Below are 13,198 nucleotides of genomic sequence, written 5' to 3' on the forward strand. Positions count from 1 at the left end.
ATCCATAGCATATGTACGAGAAAGAGATGCTGCACTGGCCACCCTAAGTTGTCTGGCCACCATGCGCTGTCTTCCCCCCCTCTTGAAAGGCAGAACAGTTGCTCAGTTATGCGCCTACTGCGTTGTTCAGGTTCTCTCAGCTAGTATAATGCTGTTAATTCCTCATGATTGTTTTTTCAACTTGTCTTAAGAAATATGCAAACCACCAAAGCATACTGAGGTGGGAGCCAAGCACTGGACTCTTTTTGACTTGTGGTATGTCACTAGCAGAACCAATGTAGGTCTGAGATTAATGTGCTTCATGTTATTTATACCAATTAAGGATATGACCCCTTGTATGCCTTTCCAGTTAAAAATCTGTCCATTTTTTACACTCTCACTTCAGTGCATCACCTGAATATTCACTACTTTGGGATTCACTAGGAAATTTTATATTTGCAGAGAAAAAGGTTGGTTCCTAATTCTGCCATGGCACAGTAGGACACAGAAGATATTCCTAAAGCTCCGTTGTTAGCATAACAAGAAGTACCAGCATTTTAGAACCAGAAAAAGAGAAGCTGCTAGAATTACATAGTGTGAGGCTAACGGTTTATATTAATTATATTGGGGTTTGCTATTGTAATACCAAAAAAAACAAAACAAACAAACAAACAAACAAACAAAAAACTGCTGTTGCTGTGTTTCTGCTTAGGAACTTCATTCCTGAGACAAAATAATAAAACATTTCCATTTTGAGTGAGACTCCGCAGAGCTGCCAAAAGCAAAACCACTCACCCTTGCTTGTGTTCATTTCTCAGTTTCAGCTTGCCAGCAAGTGGTTATGAGAAAAGCATGTAAAGCTCTACTGTAATCAGAGAATAAAATTCTATGGGGGCTGATCAGTACTCACAAATCACAGCAATCTCCTGCTGCAGGTGGCCTGAAATGAGTTTGGAAGGCTGCATCCAGAAAATTCAAACAGTGAAGAAAAAAAAAAAAAAAAAAGAGGTGTGTGCCAAAAATCTCATCAAAAGAATAACAGGGAAGCTCCATGATGTTTTATTTGGCCCTTTACTTTTAGTGTTTTTCTGTTCTTAGCTGTGAATATGCAAAAAATATTTGTGTGTAAAAAAGCTAGACAGGAAAGAGGTTTCCTTTAAGCATGCTAGGAGCCCACACTCATGTATGGGAGACTACATGGTTTCAGTCTGAGCTATAATTTTTGTATTAAGAGTTATCAGTTCTTCAATCCTTCATGAAGTCAGATTATTTTCTTCAATCCTATTCATTCAATTATGTAACTGTATTTCAGAATTTCCATTATGCAACTAATATTGTGGGATTAACTTTCTTTTGATGCTACTGCTTCAGGTTAGTACACAACACTTGAAATTGTGAAATTGAGCATTGTGATAGGAATGAGATGGATAGTGAATATCTTCACTGCCGTGTAAAACTCTATGAGTTCTCTCAAAAGAGGAAGTGTAAGTCAACAAAACAAACCAAAGCACAATGTCTAAATAAGACAAAGCTATGCCCTACCCATCCCAAAGCTCTCCCTCCCAACCTCCCTTTTTTTTCCCCATCTTTGAGTAGTTGAGAGCAATTAGACTTGCAGTACCTTTCTGATTTCTTCTTACCTTAGAAGGTCAGAGAATTGCCTTTCTTCTCAAACTGGCAGAGAATCCTTTAAAATAGGCCATGTCATGGCACATGGAATGCCCATGTCTATCTACAGATAGCTAACAATGTTATTAATTACCTCATTACCGGAAATCTGAAGCTCTTTGCTTATGTTTGTGTTCCATATATGTAGCTTCTTCAGTGTGGTTAAAATCAGTTGATTTTGACTCTTCCAAGTGGCATTTTTCTGTTTGTTCCTTACTGTCCTAGTCAAAGACCTGTTGGACACAATAATTTTTAGTAGATACTTGCAATTTGTTTTTTAAGAAATATTCTTGTGTTTGAGAACAGACGTGCATATTGTGCTGAAAAGCATATTAAAAGGACAATAAATACTTTAACAGAACTTAATATATTATTCAATAAATACCTATTAGTTATTTTTTCAGTATTTACTTAATATACTGTATATACGGCATTATTCTTATGTGCAGACCTATGTACAGGTATATAAGCATTATCCCTGACCTTCAAATGTCCCCTTTTATATCTCTGTCAGACACCAAACTGTTACTAAAAGATACTTTGCAATTAAAAATTTATTGCTTAAAAAGAAAAGGCAGCTTCCTGCCTAGCTCTTAATTATTCTTTAAGACATATAAATATTCATAGTGACTTACTTTCCTTAATATTATAAATATTGTAGTGATTCAGATAACTTGTTTCTGAAGACTTTTCACTTCTGCAATGCATACTCTTAAAAAAATAATAATAATAATCAGAATCTGTCTTAATGCATAGACTGTGATACTATCACAGAAAGTATAATTTCTAATAGGAATCCTATTTTCATACGCTAATATCAAACAGCTTTGTTGTTGAATCTTGCGATGCAAATGGGAATGAAGTAGTCCAGGCTGAGAGCCGGGGATTAAACAAACAAATGGGATTCTGCCTCCTGTATGCTGTGGGAGGTCAGACATAATGATCAAAGAGGTCCCACTGATCTTCATAGAAGGTCATGATCTGTAAGCAATGGTAACAACTGTGGCTTTCCTTTTGCCAGAAGGAATTGTAACAAACTTCTGCATCATGAGTTAAAGTGTGGAAACATCATTGTGTCTGCACAGCCAAATTGCCTGTGCCAATAGGATAGACTACAGTGTTCTGGGAAATATAGCAGGTAAAATTGCTGAGCTGATATAAGAAAACTGAAATCTGAATTGCAGTACAAGCAAATGACCTGCTGCTATAAACTGTATTTCTACAGATTTGCTTACTGATTGCAATATGCTATTTATTGTTTGTATAAACTGTAGATTGATCTGAACTGTTTGTTTCCATTTGTATCTTGTTGAAGAACTATAGGAGATCACTGTTAGAAGTAGATTACTGCCAATCATACTCACACATGAACGAGAAAATGGATTAGGAACTACTCTTGTAGCTTTCAGCTGAGTTATTTCACTAAAACCATGGTTGAAAAGGTGGGATTTTTCACACAGTTTAACTGGAAATACAGTAGCAAGGCATCAATATTGATGCTTGGATGGATTAAATTACATTTTAAGTATTGCAGCACTGAGTAAGGATAAAATAGCACTATAACTGGTAACGTGTGATATGCATAATGGGTGCCAGCTGCCCACATTAAGTGAAATCTTGGTCATCTTAATCACGTGAATGGCTTCATGGGCATCCCTGAAGAGATTCTTTTTTAATGCAAGGCCATTGGCTTCATATATAAGTGAAGTGGGATTGTGCTCACAGATCTGATAGTATGATACGTATCCAATCATTATGGCTCTGGAATAAAAATTGTTAGGTACGCTGATACTACATTAACAATTTTTCTTTCCAATAAACACGCTGAGCTGTGTAGTTAGTGCTCTGTGCAAGCTGCTACATCTGTGATATCATTGTTTGGTTTCTGTTTGCTGTAAGGTGGTACATGCACGGGGATCATTTTTGCAATGTAAGCAATAACTTTCAGCAATGCACAGTGAGACTATTCTTCTCAGTTCTCTCTTCACAACATCCCCATTTTATTAAATGTAACTAATACCAGAGGTAATTTAGCAGGTAATATAATGCTCTGAAGTTTAAGTGAGCCTCACCTATGTGACACTGTACAAGTTTCATCATTTCTCTGCCCATATCTGGTAGGGATGTGTCATCTGTGCATGTCTGCAGTGATGGAACTCGTACAGCATCTTGGATAGCTGAAATTTTATTTCTGTTTCTACCACCTTCTCTGCAAAAGCTTGAGGAGAGGACCTCATTGTATAATCTGCATAATACTGCTGTTTACCTAGGAAAGGATTTTTATACTTGCCGGTGTGGAGAATGATAGCTCTGGAAGTGCTCACTCTGTCTCTTGAACAGTACACCACAATAAAAATGCCAGAGCTTTCTCAGCTGAGGTTGCATATTAGCTTGACACAGTTTCTCAGAGTTTCCCTGCTCCCAGCTTTTACTGACCACTGTCTACTGCATAGCAAAGTTATCTATTTGCTGTCTGCTAGAGTGTCAGTGAGACAACCCTTGTTCTTTGTTATCTGAATAGTTCTCCCTGGCTGTCAGTCCAAACTTGACAGACAAGGATACCATGTTGACCACCACACTCCTCTTTGTTTGTTTGTCCACCAAAAAGCAACGCCTACCGAACCACATAATATTTACATCTATCTGTATTGCACATATCCTTGTGAAACTAAAGTGAGGCAATTACAAAAGTTGAATAATTAACCATCCAGAACAACCTTCAATTAAAAAAATCAGCTTGCTTCTGGATGAGATAGTGCAGTGTCTGCTGACCAGGATTACTCATGTGCTTACTGATTCTGGAATATTGCTCAAAGTGAAAGAACAGCATGTCAGAGGTGCACAGTAGATTTCTCTAGTACAGCCATGAAAAATCCCAGTGTTTTACGGACAGTTGGGCCCAACTGAACAATTGGCGCTGAATTAAGAAGGTGACAGCTGGGGCAACTTGAAATTTTTTCCTGTCTTCTCATAGATACTGTGGTATTGGCTGTCTCTAAATGAAACAAACAATAGGGAGGCCTCAGGGCAGACTGTCTGCTTCCCCTCTCTTGGGCAGTCTGCTTCTCTTCCTTTGCAGTGTATTAGAGGTGGCTGATCCATTGTAATGCAATGCCACAAGCCTCTGGGACTTCAAAAATGTTGTGTTTATGTATGTGTGTGGTATCAGAGGGGCAAAGAAAAAGCATTGACTCCACCAGATGTGATCATTTCAGGTGACACAGAGGTTTTAAGGAAAATCAGGAAAAAGAATGCACTTAGGTTGCTTAAAGCAAATGAAGTAATCCCATGTGTTTGTCCAAACTGAGAGATCAATTACAATAAATGTAACTGGTTGTCCCCGTAGCTCTTTCACTCAAATGTTCTGCAGTAATATGGCATCTTTTGCATTAAAGACTATGTGCTGGTCACAGCAAACTCGTTTCCTTATAGATTAAACTGATTCACTAATGCATTAACATTTGTCTTAAATGTCTGCTAGAGCCAAACAGCTATTTGGTTTGATGGCTTTTCAATTTATTTTACCAATTATTGGGAAATATTTACTTACAAGTGGGAGGAGGTGCTTTGGTTTATGGAATACTTAGTGCTGGTATGTCAGCAATAATATCCAGGTGCAGACACACACCATGGCAAGTCACTGTTTGATATTCAGCTGTTGTCTATTCTCCTGTGATTATTTCGAAAGTTGTTGTCATCTGTTCAGTAAGCAAAAACAATATTATTGCAGTGAAATGACCATTCACAAACAACATCATTCTTCCTTCACCATAAGGCATTTAAGGCATAAGTCAAAACAATTATTAACAAGGCACGGTCAACAGCAAATAGCTCATGAACAACACACAGACTAACAATGCTTTGTCCAAACAATTCAGTGCATAATTAATGAGTGCATTGGCAGGAATCTGCTCATTAACAATTTGCAAGCTTGAAATAGGTTTGGATAATGTTTTCAGAAATGGGCTGCAATAGATGTAGTAGGAAAGTAGGATTGCATACTCATGCTCTCCAAGAATTACGTTGTTCCTTGTCTCTATAGAGACTGTTTAAGGCAGTTCAGGTTAAGTTCACTGAAAGTGTGACACTCATTGTACATAATTGAGGCACACCAACCCAAGTGTGTATGTTTTCACTGAAAGCAAAGCAGCATAAACATACTGCCTGCCCAAAGGACATGCTGGGATGGCTGTAGCCTGCCTCTCACTCCACTCCTCAGCAAGACGGGGCAAAAATAGTGTGAAAAAAGCTTGTGAGTTGAGATAAAGACAGGGGAATCACTTAAAAATTACCATCACTAGTAAAACAGACTCAACCAGGGGAAAATTAATTTAATTTAATAAATTCAGGCAGCAAGAAACAAAAATACAAGCACTAAAATGTGACCTATCTATCTTTTTGCCCAGGCTCAGCTCCACTCCTTCATTCCTAGCACATTTCCTCCCACCCCAGCAACACAACGTGGTGGTTTCTCTGCTACTTCTTTCCTCTCACATATGTCCCCTGTTCCAACACAGGCTTCATAGAAGATCTCTGCCCCCCAGTGCCTCCTCCTTCTTCCTCTGACTTCAACTTTTTCTGATTACCTTTATTCACCTGCTCCAGCTCCCTTGCCTGTGTGGCATTTTGCCCTTCCTTAAACACACTTTCCAAAGGTGCCATCACCTTAGCAGCTGGCAATCGTGCCATGGAATCAAGGCAAATAGTTCTTATCCATGTAAAAACTACACTAAAAACCTGCTTCTTTTGTCAAGTTTAAATAAATGTAGGTCAGCAAGTCAGACTAACATGGGAGGAACTAGTGTACCCCATAGACATAGCTGGAGTTTGCTGGAGCCTGTATGCTGCCTTGTTTTCCCTGCAAGGTCCCAGCTGGTTTGGGATATGTTCTACATGGTGAGTGTATGGGAAATTGGTAATCACAGCCTGAACCTCTGATTAATCAGCTGAGGCAAGTTTCAGGTCAGCTGTGGGAGCACAGGTGAGGGTAATTCAGCTGTGCTCCCGGAAGGGGTGGAGGTCCTCTAGACCTCATTTAAGGGCTGACCACCACTGAAGCAGTATTTCTTTGTGATTGCTCCTTGGTGGACTTTGTTTCTGTGTTTTCCAGCAGACTGAAGGCCTCAATTGGGTGAGTCTTTCCTTTGGATAGCTTTTGGATACTTATCACCACTTCTCTTGTACCATCTTTGTGTTATTGTCACTATACATTGCTGTACAGTGAGATTTAATTCTGTTGAGCTCTGGAAGTGGTAACAGCTGTTTCAAGATACTGAGACAGTGTGGTCTGTTGTGGTAGTACCCACAGCAGGAGTCTTTTCTTACTGAACAAGAAATATGGTTATCCTTGCTCCTTAGGAACAGCATTCCTCAGGCTGGGCTTTAGCAACCCAGCAGTTGCAGTCTGTGCCGGGGTAGTAAAACCATCCTGGGAAAGGCTTTGTGGTTTTCTGTCTCCCTAGCAAAAGCTAAATTTTATTAGGCCACTTGTCAGCCAGGCAGGGACTTAGATAACTTGCTGTAGACCAACACAACAGCTCTGTTAGCTGAAATGCCAACACAAACATAGTAGCATCCTTGGGTGTGTGGCAGTTTGATTCTGTGCTTCTAGAAAGTGCTCTTCTGGCTCATGTGTTTACTGTGAATGGACTCGCTGTGCTGACAGACATGGGGATGAGCAAATGCCTGCTTAAGAGTTTTGTCTTGGCCAAAACAATGGTTTCATGTTAATTTAGCTAAACTGCTGAAGAAGGTTGCACAGACATGCTTATTTGGATGTAAACCTTATTTGTTTCCCATCAGTTTTGAATGACTGCTGTTTCTCTATACTATGTGTATACTGTACATAGACTATGAATTTCAAAAGTATTAAGTTTTCCAGTGTGAATATTTAGAAATAACATTGTTGCAATATCTCTTCTGCCTTGTTTCTTTTCCCCCTGTTCTGGAGGAAAAAAGAAAAGTAGTCTCTCTTCTGTGGTTACTGGATCTTCATTTTACCTGCTTAAGCTACTTCATGAGAGAGGAATATAGAGATTTTTCCAGTGAAATACATAGACATAGATTATGAGGAATAGTCACTTGCAGTTTACTGTTGTGATAAAACTTGATCAAAATTACTTCTGGTGAATAAGAGAGGTTGCTTGAGCTCTGCATCCTTCATCTGATGCTGTTCTCTAAGGACTTTACTCCGCTCACTGATGTGCTACAAGCACAGAGTTTGCCAGCTGCACCACTCATCAACTTGTACAGGGTAGCTGATGCTTCCTAGATGACTTAAAGCTTCTTAAGGCTTCCTCTATTCAGGAAATGCTTTTATAACAGTGCAGTTAAACTGCTCTGACTGGATTTGTCTGTCTAGATCTCTCTGGTCATGCAGACTGTACCTAAACTATGGGGTAAGTGTGCCCAGAGTCTTGGTGGCCTGTATCACTGAGCTTTGGTTGGTGTCATTGTCCCCTCCTGCCCCTGTTATTTTTTCAATGAAAATCAGCATGTGAGAGAAGGGATGGGCCATGGCTTGGTGTTATTTCCATAGCTGGGATGCAAACCTGGATTTGAGCCGCAGGATTATTTCCCTCCAGAACGTTTTCTTTTGTAATATTTATTCAGTGTCTGTTTGGGATTAAAAAGGTCAGCATGGCTTTCTAAAGTTTACAATATCCTGAAAGCTGAATATGTCATGCCAGCCAAAGCTTACTTTTTATTTTGGTGGTTGTTGTAGATGGAATGCTGGCTTAGATAGAAGAATTTTCTGTTTGACCTAATGGAGCCATTTTTATGCACTCATTTATGTAAGGTGGCAAAACATTAAAAGTTCATTATGGATCTGGACATCCTCAATGTATTCAATTTTTGGTCTCCAAAATGATGGGTGGACTTGTAAGGTCCCCCAAAACAGTGACCCTTCACTAACTTGAATTACTCTGGAGTGTGAGGTTGCACAGAAAAACCAGAGAAGTTAGAAATTTTCTGCACGCAAACGCTTCCCCATGTATTTGCAGACAGTGCTCTCTAGCCTCTGCATGAGATCTCGGTGAGCTGTATCTGAATGGTAACAGTGGGTAACTTCCCTTGGTGTCATCCCACCATACTCTGTAGTGTTTCTTAAAGTGAAGGTTTACGTTCTGCATCTTTGTGTAAAATACAGACTGGTAATGTTCATTTTGCTGCCTTAGTGAACTGCTTCTTGGACTCCATGCATGTATGTAGCATCTACCATATCATGTGGCAATAAGTTCTGATGTTTAATTATGATCTTTGTGGAAAATGTCCTTTCCTGGTTTTCTTTGTTTGTCTTTAAACTTGCTAACCTCTCGCACTGTTGGGATTACCATGCTTCTGTGTTATGAAATACAGTTTAAAAAAACATGTCTTATTCATATTCTCAGTAGTGTTCTTGGTTTTATGAAGCTCTTTCACAATACTTTCCCTCAGTCGTTCCTCTTCCAACATAAAATCCTGAACTTATTTTTTCTTTCTGAGTGCAGAAGTCATTACTTACCTTTGATCATCCCGTCACCACCGTTTTCTTTATCCTCTTTTCCCACCATCTTCTTTGAGATGAGATGACTGGAAATGCATTCAGTATTCAAAGTTATGTGGACAAAGGATTTATATGACAGCATTATCATGTTTTCTTCTGCTGTGTTCTCTGTCCATTTCCTAATATTTCCTAATATACCATTTCCTTTTTTGACAGCTGCTGAGAAACTAGGTAACATTTTTATAAAGCTTTTTCCAAATTCTCTTTCCTTAGCAAAAGCTGGTTTTGTTGTGCTTGTGCATTTCCCATGGTACAGATATGAGGCATTAGTTATTTAGCCATAAAAGCAGGGCTAAATTACAAGACCATTTTTGACTATAAGCATAATAATTGTTAGTAGAATTTAATATTCTCTCAGTTCCACTGGCAATGTTGTAGTGTTCTGGGTTTTATTATTCTAGAGATTTCTCACTAAAGTATGTGAAGCGGTGTGAATGATTCCCTTGGACCCCATTTGTTTAGCAGGTTGGTGATAATTCTAACAGAACATTAATTCTGACAAGAAACTCTTTCAGGAAGTAGTTCATCCTGTAAGTTTTATCTAAGGGGATTTTGCTAATTTTTCTACTGTAGAGGGTTATCCTTAACTAAATCCAGAAGAATCCAAACCGAGTCAGATTCCTTTGCTATAGTAACTTGACAGAGATTTCATCACATAGTCTTAAGTATCAGACAGAGAAGTATAGCTATTCAATTTTTTTTCATAACTGAAATGTACTATTACTATCATAATGGCTAGGATTGAGTTCTGGGGCTGGGATTAAAAAAAATCAAGACTGCAAAAACCTAACAACAAAATATAAAGTAGTTGTTTCTAAAATAAATGCTAACTGAATACATACATTACTGCAAGTCAGTAAGTCTCACCTGACTTCAAAACACTTGCTATATTATTTCAATGATTATTGCTGAAAATTTCTTTACAGACCAAAATTAATTCAGGGTCATGTCACAAGAAAGGATTTTTATTTTTTTAATGATATTTTCAGCACTCTCATGGAGTGTGAATCTCTTTGTAAATCTCTCTGCTTGTTAATAAAAGATCTTGTTTTCAAATGTGTAGCTGCACAACAGTGTAGAGCTGGAAGTCTTGAAGCTTTCCTGTCAACATAGCTTTCTCAGAGAAGTTCTATACCTTATTTATTCTGTTTTTTCCCTGTTCATTCTAGGCAGAGTTTACTTTAATGTTTGTGTGTGTGTTTTGTTTGTTTGTTTTTGCATTCCAGTCTCAGTCCTGCCTAGTATGTTACAGATCTGAGATGGAATGGTGTTTTATTTTACAGCTTTGGTGAGTTGACCCAGGCCATCAGCCAGGCAACCACTCATCCACTCTCTCATTCCTCATCCTCAACCAGGACAGAGGAAGAAAATAACGTGGAAAAGCTCATGGTTCTAAATAAAGACAGGGAGGTCACTTCACAGTTATCTGTTAAGAGACTCAACATGGAACAATGAACATGATCTATTACCAATTAAAAATAAGAGTATGATAGCAAGAAACAACATTAAGCCACCTTCCCCCTACCACCTTTCCTTCCAGGCTCAACTATATTTCATCATTCCCCGTTCCAGCACAGGGTCTTCCACAAGCTGCAATGTGGATATCTGGTTCTGTGTGATACTTTCCGTGGACTTCAGGGGGATATCTGCTTTACCATGGTTCTCCATGGGCTGCAAAGGAATCTCTGCTCTGGCACCTTAAGCACCTCCTCCCCATACTTCTTCAACCTCAGTGTTTTCAGAGTAGTTATGGTTTTTCTCAGAGCTCTCTTTCACAGTTACCAAACAGAGTGTTTTGCACTTTCTTAAATATGTTTTTACAGAAGTTGATATGCTGAGGTTGATTGCTGGCAGCTCCAGTAATCCAGTTGGTCTAGTGGCCGGACAAACTGAAATCAATTTTGTCTGGAACAGAAATATCCACTGGTCTCATCACAACAGTTGCTGCCTTGTTACATAAACCCAGTGCAATAGCAAAGAGTACTGACTTCAGTGAAAGACATGTACCAAGTTTCCAGAGCTTCTCATTGCTGAACTTTATTTCCCTTTGCCTACTGTCAGAGTGGATCCAGCATAGTGGACAGAGCCTTCCCAATGTTTTCTGCCAGCTTTAATCAATGTTACTCTTTTAAAGCTGAGTAACTGTGATTCTGCACTACAGCAAGGTGTCCCTCTCCTGCACAGACCAAGTCAATGGAAGGGTTGATCATCTCCCAGTTTGTCAATTTCACTCAGATTTGTAGAGGTGAGATAGCTCCTCAAACCATGCAACTGTCCTGTCTGGTAGGGATGTCTGGAAATTAGGAAGCTACACTTGAAATGTGGGATAACACACTGAGTACATAGCTCTATCTTCTGCTATTAGAAGACAAATAAGGAGGCTGAGTACATGAATTAGTCCAAAAGATAGCCAAGGAACTCTAGGCAATGACTTGAAAGACATTTGGGGATGTGATTTTGTGGGCCTGTTTCAGAAAGTCATTACTCCAGCACATTGGTTTATTAAACCTGAAAGGAGACTGATCTCTTTAATATTTTCTGTTTCCTTACACTTCAAATTGCTTAGAAATGGAGATATGCCAGAAAAGAAATTAAATAATTATTCTTCTCACTGTTCTGATTTCTTGTGCGCTATTTATTCTGCATGCCCCAGGAAGTCTGATCTGAGCAGTTTGTTTTGAATTCCATAAACTCTGCAGATTCAGTGATAGGATCAAGGATTATTTTTGGGGTGAAGAACCCCATTAAGGGAAAAAAATGAGTACATTCTTTTAGAAAAGTTCTGTTATAATACTTGACAGCTGAAATGACTGATAAGTCTTCGATTATTCTTCCTTTCAGAACATACTCAACATCTTTAGACTTCTTCCTTGAGACCACAAAGTGACTGCAAAAATTCACCAACGACCACAAGTTCTTTAAAATATCACTGGTCTTCTGATAAGTAAGTTCTTCATTGCAAGTTCTGTTTTCTCTGTGATTTATATTTTCTCTGTGTTTATTATATGAATGACCATGCTCATTTTCTGTGCCAAGTGAATGAGAGTGAATTGTATGGTGTGAAAGTCTGAATGAAATCTATCAGCGTAAATGAGCAGATAGCTGAGATGAAATTCTCAGTTACCTCATTCCACCTTGTTGTGGCAGTGGTACTATAGTTGTATCTCTAGATGTTTTAGCACTTTCTCCTCACAGCAGGATGTGCTTAAATATTTATTTCTGGCAATTGAATTGTGACATCAGTGGCAGCAAATGCTCATCCCTTTGCAATTGTGTTCTTCACCTAGGGAACTTACAAATGTTATTTGTTTTGGTAAATGAGAACCTAAAGTTCAATGGAGGTTGCATGGATACCTAAGAGAGTTCTTGCATATAATTTTCCTTTGCCCCAAATTATACTGCTACTTCAGATCATTAAAAATTGAGCAAGCTCAATACATTTTAAGAGGAGAAATGTACTGTGTGTGAAGAACATAGGAACAGTAATTTCTTCTAAACCTTAAAATACAAGTTGACACTTGGCTCCTTCACCTGAGGTTCTAGTAGTGATTTCTTCTGTGATGCTTTTGCTGTGCAACACACAGATCTTTGGTACTGAACATTAAGATTCTAGTGGATCATTTTCAGATCCAACCAATTGTGCATATTTCTGACAATAACTGTGGTTGTAAGCTTTCTTTTCCCATTTCATCTCCCCTACTCTCTCTGTACATCTTGGTATCTTTTTAACATTAAGCATCTTAGTCTCAGACTTGTACAACCTCTGGTAGGATTATAGGTACTGGCCTCAAGGTGTACCAAGGGGGGGTTGTGTTGGATATTAGAAAAAATTTTTCTCAAATAAAAACTGGTAGTGGTTTGGAACAGGACACCCAGGGAGGTGATGGCATCACTATCCCTGGAGGTGTTCAAGAACCATGTGGATGTGGTACTGAGGGACATGATTAGTGGGCACTGTGAGATTGGGCTGGTTGTTGTACTTGGTGATCTTAGTGATCTTTTCCT

The 13,198-nt window shown here is 38.8% G+C and overlaps 1 protein-coding gene across 20 annotated transcripts in view; it reads left to right on the top strand.

Moving 5' to 3' along the window:
• The window catches only part of LOC107309443 (poly(rC)-binding protein 3-like), a 465,303-nt gene that overhangs the window by 287,985 nt on the left and 164,120 nt on the right, over window positions 1–13,198 (top strand). For all 20 annotated transcript variants that reach the window (XR_014943608.1, XM_085540380.1, XM_085540385.1 and 17 more), the window contains one exon: window positions 12,035–12,137. The gene's annotated coding sequence lies outside the window, so the exon portion shown is untranslated. The remainder of the gene's footprint in view (window positions 1–12,034; window positions 12,138–13,198) is intronic.

This window comes from Coturnix japonica, chromosome 2 (genome assembly GCF_054131305.1).
Source record: "Coturnix japonica strain WE chromosome 2, WE-NBRP24, whole genome shotgun sequence".
NCBI classification, from domain to species: domain Eukaryota; kingdom Metazoa; phylum Chordata; class Aves; order Galliformes; family Phasianidae; genus Coturnix; species Coturnix japonica.